The following is a 16,448-nucleotide window of genomic DNA, read 5'->3' as shown; positions in this document are numbered from 1 at the left end:
TAAATATGATAAAGACGAGAATTTTACGTTTAATTCGTCTGCTCAATCTCTTTCTACTCATTAACTAGTACTACTTATTGCCAGCACAAATAAATGCCTCATATCCTTTTCGTTTTTTTTTTAAAGATTGTATCTTTATTGTATATTTAAACTATATGTTGAAAATAAAATGAGAAGATATTTTTCACCTTCAATACAATTACGAAGGCTTTTGCTATTTGGGGAAATTTTGCAACAAAGATTCGTCAACAGAGATTCGTCACTGAATCTGAACCAACAATGCTGAAAATGGTTGGCAACAGATATTCGTCAACCATGCTTTTGTTTCACCATTATTATTAATCACCCAAAAGCGACTCCATTAGGATCGGCATCTTTGCTAAGTACCTCCATCAACTCAACTAAAGGCCTCAAGGTAGCAATTTTCTTTCTCATTTCCAAATAACTGAGCTCCAATATGAGACAAAAAAGAAGAAATAAATAACATATTTAAACGGGATAGATTTGCAACTATCCAATAATGCATTTTAGTCTTCAACGGGATAGATTTGTTTTATGTGGCCGCACAAATATTAACCTATGGTCTTGATAGCGTATAAGTTGTATCAACTACATAGTTAAAGTTAACAATTTGTATAACCAAGAGAGGGGATAAGCTAAGTAAGCCATAACACTTGGGTTCAGCCGTTCAGGCCCCCTTGTATTCTCGATCTCACTCTTTCAATCATCAAGTTCTTATTACTAACACTTATACTTCGTGCTCAATTACGTTCTACACAAGTAATAAATAGTTACTTGTTCTGCACGGGTGGCCAGCCTGCCAAATCACAAAACTTTTGTTAGTTCTAGAAACCTGATAAAGTCGAAAGCTAGACTTGTTGATCAAGGAAAGCTACACTCATTGATCAGTACTCAAACTCGAGGATGAATAAGAGTAGCATTGTTCCATATATTGGAAAAAAGAAATGTGACCGTTCCAAGCGAAATGCTCAAGATCTTTGTGTAATTGTGCGAAAAAATGTTTGGGAAATTTTCAAAGGTTGATGAAATGCTTGTTTCGAGGCAGAAAAAGAATGAAAATATGCTGGTTTCATTTGTGTTGCTGCCTCCCTCAGCTCTCCAGAGCTATACCCTGATGGACAGGTTTTGCAAGAGGAAACATTCGCTACTGAATGATGTGGACTATTACATTGAACTTTTCTAGTTGAATTTGTTTGCATGTTTGACCTTTTGTAACATGGCAAGTCACTGTTGGTCCACTCCTTTCAGACGCATTGTAGTACAAAAACATCATCCTTGTCTGAAAATTTGATTTGCCCTGCTCTTAATGAAAAATAATGAACGAAGAGCAACAATAAAGAAAAATGCACATATTTTCCATACGACAATATTTTGGGATCGCAAACATTATAACTTTTATGTGAGAGCTGATTTAATTAGATAATTATTGAATATCTTTTTAATCAGCTAAATGCGACCCTTATTTGATGACAACAATAAATTATTTTTTTTGTGCATGTTTCTAAACCATTAGTAAAAGCGGCTCACTTGAAAACGCAATCTATTTTCATAATCTTTACGATAATTTTCTTTTGCATAAACTAAATATAATAAAGACAAAAATTTTACGTTTAATCGACTACTCAATCTTTTTCAACTCAAGAACTAGTACTACTTGTTAGTTGTTTTCTTGTACGATCAGTAATAAATAAATGTCTCATAATATTTCCTTTTTCAATTTAGGAAAAAAAAAGAAGAAGATTGTATGTTTGTTGTATATTGAAAATATATTTTGAAAAGACAGAAGATACTTTCCCCCTTCAATACAATTATGAAGGCTTTTGCCATTTGGGGAAATTTGCAACGTATTGTTCAAGGGAACCGTGAATGCAGCAGCGACACGAAACTAACAGAGAAGGACCATATGCACCACAACAACCATTACTTATGCGAAATATCTACAAAACTCAAAAGACCAACAATAACTCAAAAATGCAGAAGCTTGCCTGCTCGAGGGCAAGGTGTCTGAATAATTCACTACAACTGTCGATTAAAAACACACGCATACCCTCAAAGCAAAAACACCACCTGTTCAAGCAAATCAAATCAAAGCAAAACATCGATCCAAATCAATAGGCACTGCACATATATGACATTCCAAGACGAGTACTTGCAAAGGACAGCCAAATGAAACAAAGAAGGCACCCAACAACAAAGCATTATATATCCACAACGACAACATAGCTATCTAGCTTAATTATTCCAAGACATACGTGGGTCCACACCAACATATATAACATAAAGCGCTAAAATGAAACGATAATTCAACAGCTGCTGCATACATGCACCCAGCCCTCAGCTTCAGCAATCACCAAGTGGTGTATCATCGAGCAAACAGGGGTGCAACGGCGCATCCCCTCCATTTTCGTCAAGTAGTTTTTTAAAATGCGGGCAGTCATTAAGCATGTGGGTACCAATCTCATAACAATAAACACACTCAAGGCGAACAGCACGCCCCCACTTTACTACATAGCCCTTGCCAACCTGAGTTACGCCTTTTGGGAGCCGTTTCCTCCAGGGGAACATACCAGGAAAGTGTCCATACTCAGAGCAAATTCGACAAGTAGACGGCATAGAGGAAAATGTGCCTGGCTTGATTATGAGTTTAGGACGGACTAGGCATGTGGGATTATTGTCCTCGAGAATAGCTGGAAGAGTATTCTTCTCCTCGAGCTGGAGTTGAGTCTGAGAGTGTTGTGCTAGGATAACACCAAACCCGTTGGAACCAACTCAAGCTAACCCACAGGAAATTTATCAAATGAAAATGCAAGAACAAAATATTAAAGACACCAAGATTTTAACGAGGTTCCTCCACAGTCAGTGTAACTGGAGTACATCCTCGGAGTAGTAGGAGCTCACCCAATAATCCACTATCAACCAAATGGGAGTTTACAAAGTGTTGGCAATCTCACAACCCAAAACTCCAATACACCCAATAACTCTCACTCACCAAAGAAACAAATAGAGAGGGAAATATAGTGAATAATTTCCTCTCTATACAAAGCTCAAAGCTAATACACAAATACAACTTTGATTGAGTGAGTACCAACAAAGAAAGAAAATCACCTTTCTTTCTTCTCTTGAAAATGGGGCTGCAGCACCTCTGTTTTTTGCTCTCTATTTTCTGCTGCGTTTTTTTCTCTTCTATGGCTGCATTACTACTCTTCATCAAAAGCAACAATTACTTATCATTCAAAACCTCAGCCGTGGCTTTCCATATGCCAAATAAAAACAAAAGGACTTTAGACAAGGTCCATGTTTTCCTCCCCAAAACAAGGAAGGATGTTGTCCACCTTCTTTTTTTTTTTTTCTTTTGAATTGTTTTGTTGTCCACTTGGCCACTTGGCCAATTATTCAACAATCTCCACCTTGGCCAAGTTCCGAAAAACGCCATGATAAGCCAACCAACACAATTAACACAGAACATCACTCCCAAACACTAGCAAGAGAACAACTCATGCCGAGCCAAATGCTCCAAAACTCCTACTGCTCAACGCCTTCTTTATATAGGCATAATGTGAGCCAAGTTCAAAACAGTGAACAAACTTGGCTACACCAACAACCTTAGTCAACATATCAGCGAGGTTGTCTTTAGTTGAAATCTTCTGGAGAATGATTTCCCCTTCACCAACAATTTCACGAACAAAGTGATAACGCACATCTATGTGCTTGGTCCTCGCATGATGAACCTGATACTTAGCCAAATAAATGGCACTCTGACTATCACAATGTACCTCCACTTGCTTCTGATCAACCCTCAAATCTCTAATAAGCCCATGTATCCAAATGGCCTCCTTTATAGCTTCAGCAACTGCCATATATTCAGCCTTTGTAGTAGACAAGGCAACAGACGACTGCAAAATGGACCTCCAATAAACTGGCCCTTTAGCCATAGTAAACACATAGCCTGTAGTAGACTTCCTTCCATCCAGATCACCTGCATAATCTGAATCAACATAACCAACTGCAAAATGACCAATACCAGAGTCATCTCTCTCAAAGCATAAACCAACATCTCGAGTACCATGGAGATACCTCAATATCCACTTAGCTGCTTGCCAATGCTCTTTACCTGGATTATGCATATATCGACTCACCATGCCAACTGCATGAGCAATATCCGGTCTAGAGCATACCATTGCATACATCAAACTACCAACCAAATTTGCATATGGTATATTTTTCATTTGCAGCTTCTCTTTATCAGTTTTAGGACATTGTAGAGAACTCAATTTAAAATGAGGAGCCAAAGGGGTACTAACCGGTTTGGTTGAATCATGAACTCCAAACTTCCGAATCAACTTCTCAAGGTATTGTCTTTGATTCAAACTGACCAAACCCTTCTCTATATCTCTAATGATCTCCATGCCAAGGATCTTCTTTGCTTCACCAAGATCCTTCATCTCAAACTCATTCTTCATTTGTTTCTTCAATTTCTCAATCTTTTCGACATTCTTTGAGGCAATCAACATATCATCAACATATATCAATAAATAAATGAAAGAACCATCTTGCAACTTCTTGAAGTACACACAATGATCATATTGACTTCTAGAATAATTTTGGCCTCTCATAAATTTATCAAACCTCAAATACCATTGTCTTGGAGATTGCTTCAAGCCATAAAGTGATTTCTTCAATTTGCAAAACAAATTCTCCTTCCCTTTCACTATTTACCCATCCGGTTGACACATATAAATCTCTTCATTCAAATCACCATGTAGGAAAGCCGTCTTCACATCAAGTTGCACAAGCTCAAGATCATACTGTGCAACAAGAGCTAACATAATGCGAATTGAGGAGTGCTTCACAACCGGATAAAAGATTTCATTGTAGTCAATGCCCTCCTTTTGTGCATACCCTTTAGCAACTAATCTTGCTTTGAATCTCACATTGCTTTTCTCATCAGCATCTTCCTTCTTGGCATACACCCATTTGCAACCGATAGCTTTCTTGCCCTTAGGCAATTTAGCTAACTCCCAAGTCTTGTTCTTCAAGAGAGAATTCATCTCATCACCCATGGCATTGCACCACCTCTTCTTCTCCTCACTCTCAATGGCTTCCTCGAAATTAGATGGAATTTCATCAGTGATAATAGGAAGAGCAAAAGAAACATAGTCACTATACCGAGCTGGCTTGGTAATTTGTCTCTTACCTCTGTTCTTGGCAATAGACTCTTGAGGGGAAACTTCCTCTTCAACTTGAATAGAATCTTCAAGTTCAACTTCTTCAACATCCTCATTGTCTCCAACTTCTTCACTTGTAGTGGCATCGACATCAGCGGAAATAGGATTTGAAATACCAGAGGAAACTTTCTCAAGCTCCACCTGTTGGACATCTTTCACATTCTTCTCAGAGACTTTGTACATACTTTCTTCGTTAAATGTCACATCTCTACTAATTACCAGTTTCTTCATCTCTGGACACCACAACCTGTAACCTTTGACACCACTACTAAAACCAAGAAAGATAGCCTTTTTGGCTCTAGGATCAAGTTTATTTTCAGTTACATGAAAATAAGCAGGTGAACCAAAAATACGAATATGATCATAATCAGAAGAAGGTTTTCCAGTCCATACCTCCATTGGTGTCTTACCCTGAATAGCAGCTGAGGGTAACCGGTTGATGATGTGACATGCATAATTAACTGCCTCTGCCCAAAATGACTTGCTTAAACCCGACTGAGACAACATACATCTAACCTTCTCAAGCAAGGTTCGATTCAATCTTTCTGCAACTCCATTTTGTTGTGGAGTTCCCCGGACACTAAAATGTCTCACAATCCCTTCCTCTTTGCAAACTTTAAAGAAATGGTCGGATGTGTATTCACCACCATTATCCGATCTCAAAATCTTAATCTTTCTCCCAGTCTGGTTCTCAACCATTTTCTTCCAACCCAAGAAAATGCTCAACACCTCACTCTTGTGCTTCATAGTATAGACCCAAGACCTTCTTGAATAATCATCAACAAAGGTCACGAACCAATGTCTACCACTCAAAGAGGGAGTCTTTGTAGGACCCCAAACATCCGAATGCACATAATCAAGAATGCCCTTCGTCTGATGTACAGTAGTACCAAACTTCACTCTAGTTTGCTTCCCCAAGACACAATGCTCGCAAAAATCAAGCTTACAAGTCGTGGCACCTTTTAGAAGACCTTGTTTCACAAGCCCTTGTAGAGCTTTCTCACCGGCATGGCCTAATCTTATATTCCACAGTCTAGTAGTATCTGAATCAGATGTGCCCATATTTTCAGAGACTACAGATGCTTCACCTGTCACAGTGCTTCCCTGCAATAAATACAAATGGCCACATCTAAGAGCTTTCATCACAACAAGTGCACCATAAGTAACTTTCAATGTCTGTCCATCTGAATGAAACCTGAAACCCTTAGATTCCAAAGTACCCAAAGAAATAAGATTTTTCTTCAAATTCGGTATATACCGAACACTTGTCAACTCTTTAACCATGCCATCATGCAACTTCAAACGAACTGTACCAATCCCTTTTGTTATGCACGGATTGTCATCTCCCATGAACACAACGCCACCATCAAACTCTTTCAAGCTTGAAAACCAATCCTTATGAAGAGTCATATGATGAGTACAACCCGTATCCAACACCCATTTAGTAGCACAATCAAATGATGAGGAAGTGGTTAAAGCAAAATCAAAAACATCTGTTTCAACCTCAGCAACATTGGCTTCAGAACTTTCTTTTCCTTTGGTCTTCAACTTAGGACAGTCTTTCTTCCAATGGCCCTTCTTATGACAAAAGGCACATTCATCCCTTTCCAAAGTTTTTCTACCTTTAGAGTTTCCTCTAGGTCGAGACTGTGATTTTTTCCTGCTAGAAGATGATCTTCTCTCCGATGATCTACCTCTAACAAATAAAGCTTCAGAGGTACTATCATGGTTTTTATCTCTATGCCTCATTTCATAATTCATCAAGGCATTTGACACATCTTCAAATTTCACAGTTTCTTTACCATGCATAATAGTGGTAACAAAATGCTCATAAGAGTCCGGCAAGGAATTCAACAATAGTAAGGCCTTATCTTCATCCTTAATATCCTCATCTAAATTTAACAAGTCGGCAATCAACTTATTAAAAGTATCAAGGTGTCTAATCATTTTTGTACCTTCTTTGTATTGGAAGCGGTATAGCTTTTTCTTCAAGTGTAGCCGGTTCTCTGCACTCTTCGTCATATACTTGTCTTCCAATTTTTGCCACAACACACTTGCTACCGTCTCCCGCATCACAAAATACTTCTGAGTTTTTGCAAGGCACAACCGAATTGAAGAGCAAGCCCACAAATTTAATTTCTCCCATTCCGGCTTCGACATAGCTTCCGGCTTCTCTCCCAAAGCGGCAAGTAGATCTTGTTGAGCCAACACATCTTTGACCTCACATTGCCACATCCCGAAATTGTTTGTGCCATCAAACTTTTCCACTTCGAACTTTGCATTTTGCACCGTAGTTCTTGCAAACCCGGAGCTGCTTCCAAAAGGATTCTCATCTTGCCCGTCTGACATCTTTGGCAACTAAACAGTACCCAAGAGCAACTAGTGCTCTGATACCAATTGTTGTGCTAGGATAACACCAAACCCGTTGGAACCAACTCAAGCTAACCCACAAGAAATTTATCAAATGAAAATGCAAGAACAAAATATTAAAGACACCAAGATTTTAACGAGGTTCCTCCACAGTCAGTGTAACTGGAGTACGTCCTCGGAGTAGTAGGAGCTCACCCAATAATCCACTATCAACCAAATGGGAGTTTACAAAGTGTTGGCAATCTCACAACCCAAAACCCCAATACACCCAATAACTCTCACTCACAAAAGAAACAAATAGAGAGGGAAATATAGTGAATAATTTCCTCTCTATACAAAGCTCAAAGCTAATACACAAATACAACTTTGATTGAGTGAGTACCAACAAAGAAAGAAAATCACCTTTCTTTCTTCTCTTGAAAATGGGGCTGCAGCACCTCTGTTTTTTGCTCTCTATTTTCTGCTGCGTTTTTTTCTCTTCTATGGCTGCATTACTACTCTTCATCAAAAACAACAATTACTTATCATTCAAAACCTCAGCCGTGGCTTTCCATATGCCAAATAAAAACAAAAGGACTTTAGACAAGGTCCATGTTTTCCTCCCCAAAACAAGGAAGGATGTTGTCCACCTTTTTTTTTTTTTTTTCTTTTGAATTGTTTTGTTGTCCACTTGGCCACTTGGCCAATTATTCAACAGAGAGTCCTGAGCAGCCTCTACTTTTGTGAGATGAGTCGTCGGAGAATCTTTAACAGAAAATTTTTTCTTTATTCTTATCTGCATCTGTGTTTTAGAGAAAATGTACAGATACATTAATTAGGGGCCGACCAAAGATTTAGCTCATGTGGGGCATAACAAAAAAACAAATTAACTAAATATGTTTCAACAAATTATGAGAGTGAGGACATTCGTAACTTGAGACCACTTTAATATTAGAAAGAGAACAAACACCATACCAATACCTAATAACTGGTAAGATACCTAATACATGAAAGTAAAAAAAATTTGACCCTTCACAATTAATAGCATTTTTAATAAGTTAATTTACAATTCCCACTCTCTAAAATATGAAACACATTTTCAATGGAGAACTGAAAAACTGCTACTCTCCCCATTCATACTATTCTCAAACACAACACCATAAAAGAAACGAGAAGTTCGCGAGGGAAGATGAAACTAAACGAATTGCAATCCCTATGTGGGTGGGTAATACCTATAGGTATGTCTCAGACTTTCCTCCCAATAGTTCTTAAAGTTCTAAAAGCTCTATAAGTTCTGCTTTAATGGCGCGTTTACGTAACCGTAATCAAAATAGAGGAATTGGATTAAGGAGGAATTGAATTGAAGAGGAATTGGATTGAGTAGGAGTCAGAATCGGATTCCTGTTAAAGCTGTTTACTTAAATGTTCTGAAATCGGAGTAAAAATGAAACAAAATTCATCTAAGTTGTTTACTAGTTCATATGAATCGAAATAAAAATTAATATGATTACTAAAATACCCTTAATCTAAATAATAGAAAAAATCGTAAGTTTTTAATACAAATTCACACTCACACGAGCGCGCGCGCGCACGCACACACACACATATATATGTATATATGTATATATGTATAGTTTTATTAAAATATTAACCATTCCCGTTGGAAAATATTGGAATATATTGGTTGGCACACCATCGGAGTACATCATCATTTTTTTTTATATTTTTTTCAGTCCCCTTTCGCTTCGTTCTCTCCGTCCGTTCTCTCTAGCTCTCTCTCTAGCTATCTCTCTCAGTCTCTCTAGCTATTTCTCATTCTCTCCGTCTAAGCAGCAAACCTTCCATAAACGCAACAGCATACCCAGTTTCTTGCAATTCGAAAGATCTGAGGGGCGGAATCCGGACTTTTAGTGGCAATTTCAGACGACCGCCCCTCCTTGTTCCTCTGTAGCTTCGCCAGTGGGTGATAGGTCTTGGTAGTCTGGGAGGTGGTGCGGTGGTCTGCATTGGTTAAGGGTGGGATGGGTGTGTGCTTTGGGTGGTTGAATCGTGGGAGGCAGATGGGAGGGGAGGCCAATTTTGGTAGAGAAGTTTGATTCCATATGCTGGCTTTCTTTCGAAATTCAATTACCACCTTCAAGTCAGTATTTGGATTCCGGGATATCAGGAATCCGATTATTGATTTTGGGTGGAGCCCACTAATTTTTTCATTCCCAAAATTTGGTAAACGCCGGAATCACTTGGATAGGAATTCAATTCCCTTTCTTCTACCTCCATTCCGGTTTGGTAAACACGCCATAAAACTGTGTAAGTATTCTCTTCCCTAATTCTACAAGTTCTGCTTTAATTTTGTTGACAGGAGTTAAAAGAATTTCGTGTTTCTGACATTTGAAGCAGCCAAAACAGTCCTCAAGAAGACAGTGCGATACTTAATTGATTGAGAAATGAGTATCTAGCTTAGCTACACAATTTGGTTCAAAATTCTACTCAGTAACTGGGAAAATTCATTGTAAATTAAATCTCTAGCTATTACTAAATAGACACTGAAAAAAATTAGGCGTCAAGTCAAGCACCGGAACCTTACAAACACGTGCAGATTGCAACAAACATATGCAGCCGGAATTGAAATGCATGAAACCCTAAGAAAACATAATGCTGCTGCCAATCCTCCCCTAAAAACAAAAATTGAAACAGATAATCGTCCCCTCACAATTCACAAACCCTAAAACCTAAAATTGAAAAGAATACCAATACTAGAAGTCCGAATCTCACCTCGGAGCTTTGTGGGTTGGGCCGGAATTGGATTCTCCCCCTCCGCAGATTCTCCTGGTCCGCCTTCGAATCGGCGTTTCATGGTTTTGAGTTTGTCACACAGAGAGGTTTTTTTTTTTTGTCCAACATAGGGATTTTGGCGACAATGCTTATTTTTGTGAATAGTTTTGGGGGAAATATTTAAACTTTCACGGTTTGACTATAATACCCTTCTAATTTAACAGATTATATATTTTTTTTAAGTAAAATACAAAAAACTACATCAACTATTGGTGTCACAACTCACGACACTTTTATACCTCATCTTTTAAAATTGATAATGTCATACCTCATCTTACGAATTTGTGCCAATGTTATACATTCCGTTAGGATTGGCGTGAATTTCTCAGTTAAATGCTGATGTGGCTTGATCTGATATCTATTTTCTATTAAAATATTATTAAAAACTAAAAAAAAAATTTATTTAATATTTTTGAAATATTAAAATAATACAGAAAAGTAAAAAAAAAAAAAAAAAAAACCTCAGGTCAGTTCGTCCTTCCCCCTCTCTCCCCCACCCCCCCCCCCCAATCTTCCTAACAACTCAGAAAGAAGGAGGAAGAAGAAAAAAAAAACCCCCAACCCAACCCAGTTCTCCCCCCCCCTCAACAAACCCAGAAAGAAGGAGGAAGAAGAAGAAGAGAGAGAGAACAAAAAAAAAAAAAAAAACCCAGTTTGTCTGTCCCCCCCCCCCCCCGGCGCACCCACCCTCTTCCCTCCACACCCATTTCCCCTATTTTCTCCACGCCCAGATTCTCAACCTTTGGAATTGGCTCGGTGAAGGTTTCCCAATTCCACCTCAACGGGGTCTGGGTTTGTTTTTTTTTTTGGGTTGCAGGTAGTAGGTGCGAGGTTGGGTGCGAAGGTGGGGAGGTTGGGTGTGGAGAGTGGGTGCAGGGAGAAGAGGGGGGGTGGGGAGGGGGGAAGACAAATTGGTTTTTTTTTTCTCTTCTTTTTTCTGGGTTGCAGTTGCAAGAAGGGGGAAGAAGATGATGATGGGGAGAAGAGAGAGAAGGGGGGAGGGGACGAACTGACTGAGTGTTGTTTTTTTTTTTAATAGAAAATGGGCCCCAGATCAAGCCACATCAGCATTTAACTGAGAAATTCACGCCAACCCTAACGGAAGGTATAACATTGGCACAAATTCGTAAGATCAGGTATGACATTGTCAATTTTAAAAGATGAGGTATGAAAGTGTCATGACACCAATAGTTGAGGTAGTTTTTTGTACTTTACCCTTTTCTTTTCCTTAGTTTCTATTTATTTTGCGTGTAAAATTAATCATTGAACGTTTGTCAATTCAGAAAATTCTCAAGCGCACAAAATGGGTGTCGCGTGTTTTTTATTTTATTTTTTTAGTACATCAATATTTTTACATTTAGAAGAGAGAGAGTTTGACTAAACTACACAATGAGTAGTCTAATTTGGTATCGAATTCGTCATCCACAATATTCGAATATAAGACATTTCACTTCTAAGTGAAGATGAATACTAAAAGAAAACCTAGGGGGAGCGGGGGTTGGTTTATGTTTGGGTCAAAATTTCAAATCGAAACCGATCATGTCACATCCCAACCTAGCTCCACCACTTCCCGGGCTTGACTCCGTTGTAGCACGATATTGTCCGCTTTGGGCCCCAACCACGCCCTCACGGTTTTGTTTTTGGGAACTCACACGAGAACTTCCAAGTGGATCACCCATCATGGGATTGCTCTCGCACGCTACTTACTTAACTTCAGAGTTCCGACGGAACCCAAAGCCAATGAGCTTCCAAAAGGCCTCATTGCTATAGGGAAAGGATATGTACATATAAGGCTTATAGGATCCTCACCTCTAGGCGATATGGGATCTAACAATCCACCCCCTTAGAGGCCTGACATCCTCGTCGACACACTTCCGATCAGAGAGTGGCTCTGATACCAAACTGTCACATCCCAACCCGGGCTCCACCACTTCCCGAGCTCGACTCCGTCCTAGCACGATATTGTCCGCTTTGGGCCTCGACCACGCCCTCACAGTTTTGTTTCTGAGAACTCACACGAAAACTTCCCAGTGGGTCAGCCATCATGGGATTGCTCTCACGCGCTACTTGCTTAACTTCAGAGTTCCGATTTGTGTGAAGACCAAAATACATAACAAATTTATTTCTCAAAAATTACAACGGAGCTCCAATATGTGTGATTGTTCAAAGAAAAATATAAATGATGCAGTCCAAGAAGAGCACTAAAGAGCAGGTTCTAACTTCTCCAAATGGTGGCCCCTATCTTTCTCACACATTGTGTCTGCTTCTATCTCTCAAAATGGGATCCAAATGGGAGATGCTAATGCCTTTCATAATTTCATTCCTCTATGCTTTTTAGGCACATAAAGGTTGCCTTTCCTTTTCTATGTTTGCTTTTTGAATGTAAGGAAAATGGACTCTTAAACTAACCAAGTTTTATTTTCATGCGGTGAATACACAGTAACTCTTAAATATCTAATTATTTATATTACTACACATTAATTATGACTAAAAAATAAAATAAATATATTCGGATCAGTTCAGTTAACAACATCCTAAGAATTTTGAAAACCACTTGCCAAAACAATTAAGATTGGTATGGTTCGGTTTAAGCACTAAAATGAAACGATAATTCAACAGCTGCTGCATACATGCACCCAGCCCTCAACTTCAGCAATCAGCAAGTGGTATATCATCGAGCAAACAGGGGTGCAACGGCGCATCCCCTCCATTTTCGTCAAGTAGTTTTTTAAAATGCGGGCAGTCATTAAGCATGTGGGTACCAATCTCATAACAATATACACACTTAAGGCGAACAGCACGCCCCCACTCTACTACATAGCCCTTGCCAACCTGGGTGACGCCTTTTGGGAGCCGTTTCCTCCAGGGGCACATACCAGGAAAGTGTCCATACTCAGAGCAAATTCGACAAGTAGTCGGCATAGAGGAAAATGTGCCTAGCTTGATTATGAGTTTAGGACGGGCTAGGCATGTGGGATTATTGTCCTCGAGAATAGCTGGAAGAGTATTCTTCTCCTCGAGCTGGAGTTGAGTCTGAGAGTCCTGAGCAGCCTCTACTTTTGTGAGATGAGTCATCGGAGAGTCTTTAACAGAAATTTTTTCTTTATTCTTATCTGCATCTGTGTTTTAGAGAAAATGTACAGATACATTAATTAGGGGCCGACCAAAGATTTAGCTCATGTGGGGCATAACAAAAAAACAAATTAACTAAATATGTTTCAACAAATTATGAGAGTGAGGACATTCGTAACTTGAGACCACTTTAATATTAGAAAGAGAACAAACACCATACCAATACCTAATAACTGGTAAGATACCTAATACATGAAAGTAAACAAATTTGACCCTTCACAATTAATAGCATTTTTAAGAAGTTAATTTACAATTCCCACTCTCAGAAATATGAAACACATTTTCAATGGAGAACTGAAAAACTGCTACTCTCCCCATTCATACTATTCTCAAACACAACATCATAAAAGAAACGAGAAGTTCGCGAGGGAAGATGAAACTAAACGAATTGCAATCCCTATGTGAGTGGGTAATACCTACAGGTATGTCTCAGACTTTCCTCCCAATAGTTCTTAAAGTTCTAAAAGCTCTGTAAGTTCTGCTTTAACTGTGTAAGTATTATCTTCCCAAGTTCTATAAGTTCTGCTTTAATTTTGTTGACAGGAGTTTAAAGAATTTCGTGTTTCTGACATTTGAAGCAGCAAAAGCAGTCCTCAAGAAGACAGTGCGATACTTAATTGATTGAGAAATGAGTATCTAGCTTAGCTACACAATTCGGTTTAAAATTCTACTACGTAACTGGGAAAACCAATCCAAGTTGCGATACTTAATTCATTGTAAATTAAATCTCTAGCTATTAATAATTAAACACTGAAAAAAATTAGGCATCAAGTCAAGCACCGGAACCTTAAAACACGTGCAGATTGCAACAAACATATGCAGCCGGAATTGAAATGCATGAAACCCTAATTAATCATAATGCTGCTGCTAGTCTTCCCCTAAAAACAAAAATTGAAACAGATAATCGTCCCGTCCCCTCACAAACCCTAAAACCTAAAATTGAAAAGCATACCAATACTAGGAGTCCGAATCTCACCTCGGAGCTTTGTGGGTTGAGCCGGAATTGGATTCTCCCCATCCGCGGATTCTCCTGGTCCGCCTTCGAATCGACGTTTCATGGTTTTGTGTTTGTCACAGAGAGAGATGTTTGGCGACAATGTTTATTTTTGTGAATAGTTTTGGGGACATTTAAACTTTCAACGATTTGACTATAATACCCTTCTTGTTTAACAGATTAGAGCAACTCCACCCTTGGTGGTTGCTCGGGGGACAGGAGAAGGGAAAGGGCCCGAGGGCCGGTGGATAGGGCTCCAGCGTTGGGCAGCCCGAGTGAAGGTGGGAGCCTGATGGCCAGGCCCGTGGAGGATTGCCAGCCCTGCAGCCCAAGGTGGGTGTGACGTCAGGCTGACGCCAGGCCTGGCATCGATCCTTTTTTTTATTTTTTTTTGTGTCAGGCGCGTGCCCCTCACTCACGAGTAGGGGCGCGTCAGCCGACAGCTTTACAGGGCATGAGGCCCGCATGCCAGTTTTAGCAGGTGACCGTTGGGAAGCCACATGGCTTCCCACGGTCCGTTCGATCTCAACGGCTCTTTAATATGAGCCGTCCGATTTGAAATGGTAATAAATAAATAAATAAACTTATTTAATATCAATCGTTCGATCTGAGATCAACGGTTGATATTAATCTTCTTTATAAAATAAAAAAAATAAAAAAATAGTTTTAAAATTAAGAAAAGTTACCGTTGTGACACGTGACACAATCTGGAGTGTTGGAATTTAATTTTTTTTTTTAATCCAACGGCAGAGATTAATTATTTGAATAAAAAAATTTAAAAATTGTAAAAAATTCGGAAAAAAATTCTGAAAATTTAAAATAAAAATGTTTCTAGTTTTCTATAAATACCTTATCATTATCATCTACCTTACACCACAACTTCATATGTTCTCAACTACTTTTAATTACATTCCTATCTTTCTCTCAAAGTTTCAATCCAATTTTTTTCAACAAAATGACTACTGATGCAGGTACGAATTGGACGTCTTTTGAAGATGTTGCGTTGTGTACTAGCTGGGTTGAAGTTACTCATAGTTCGCATACGGGTAATGAGATGCAGTTGTGAGAAATGTGGAGTCTTATTCATACCAATTATCTTGAGAAAATGTGTGGGAGTAGAACCAAAAAATCGATGTCTAGTCGTTGGAAATTACTTAGCCAATCATTTACTATTTGGAGAGACGCATTGGCACAAGCTAGTAGTAATCTTCGAAGTGGGGAAAATTACACGGATCAGGTAACAATATATTATTTATTTGTTTGTACACCCAAATTTACATTGTAATTATTTGTTTGTATTATTTATTTGTTACCTACTTTAATTATAATGATTTGTTTGTATTATTTATTTGTTACCTACTTTGATTATAATTTTTTGTTTGTATTATTTATTTGTTACCTACTTTAATTATAATTATTTGTTTGTATTATTTATTTGTTACCTACTTTGATTATAATTATTTCTTCTCCCCCATTGTGTAGCTAATTCAAGCACAAGCTTGGTATGGTGCCAAAACCAAAACCAAAAATAAATCATTGAACCGGTGGGAATGTTGGAATATTGTCAAAGATTGTCCTAAATTCAGAGTTGTGCTTGTCGGTCCAGAAGTTGTCATGAACAGCACCCCTCTACACTCTACACCTGATAATGGCTCGCATGAAGATGATGCAGAAGAAGTGCCTGAAACGCCCATCCCTGAACAAGCATCTAGTTCGACTCGTTATCCAATTAGGCCTCAAGGTAAGAAGGCTTCAAAGAGAAAAGGAAGTGCTTCCAAGCATGATTATGCAAAGTACATGGAAGAACTTACTCGCCATAATGAATTGACTTTGGCGCAGGAAATGGCGAAATTTGAGGCTGATAAGGCTAGAGATGAGGCAAAAGCTGCAGCTGT

At 38.8% G+C, this 16,448-nt stretch overlaps 1 long non-coding RNA gene across 1 annotated transcript; it reads right to left on the bottom strand.

Moving 5' to 3' along the window:
• Positions 1-12,826: 12,826 nt before the first annotated feature.
• Positions 12,827-14,662, bottom strand: LOC139197075 (uncharacterized). Its single transcript, XR_011582112.1, has 2 exons — positions 14,536-14,662; positions 12,827-14,437 (listed from the first exon to the last, which is right to left on the bottom strand). It is a non-coding gene; the product is annotated as an uncharacterized lncRNA (long non-coding RNA).
• Positions 14,663-16,448: the final 1,786 nt, after the last annotated feature.

This window comes from Malus domestica, chromosome 06 (assembly GCF_042453785.1).
Source record: "Malus domestica chromosome 06, GDT2T_hap1".
Lineage (NCBI taxonomy): Eukaryota > Viridiplantae > Streptophyta > Magnoliopsida > Rosales > Rosaceae > Malus > Malus domestica.
The sequence above is the reverse complement of the archived record's forward strand: the minus strand, read 5'-3'. Positions and strand labels throughout refer to the sequence as shown.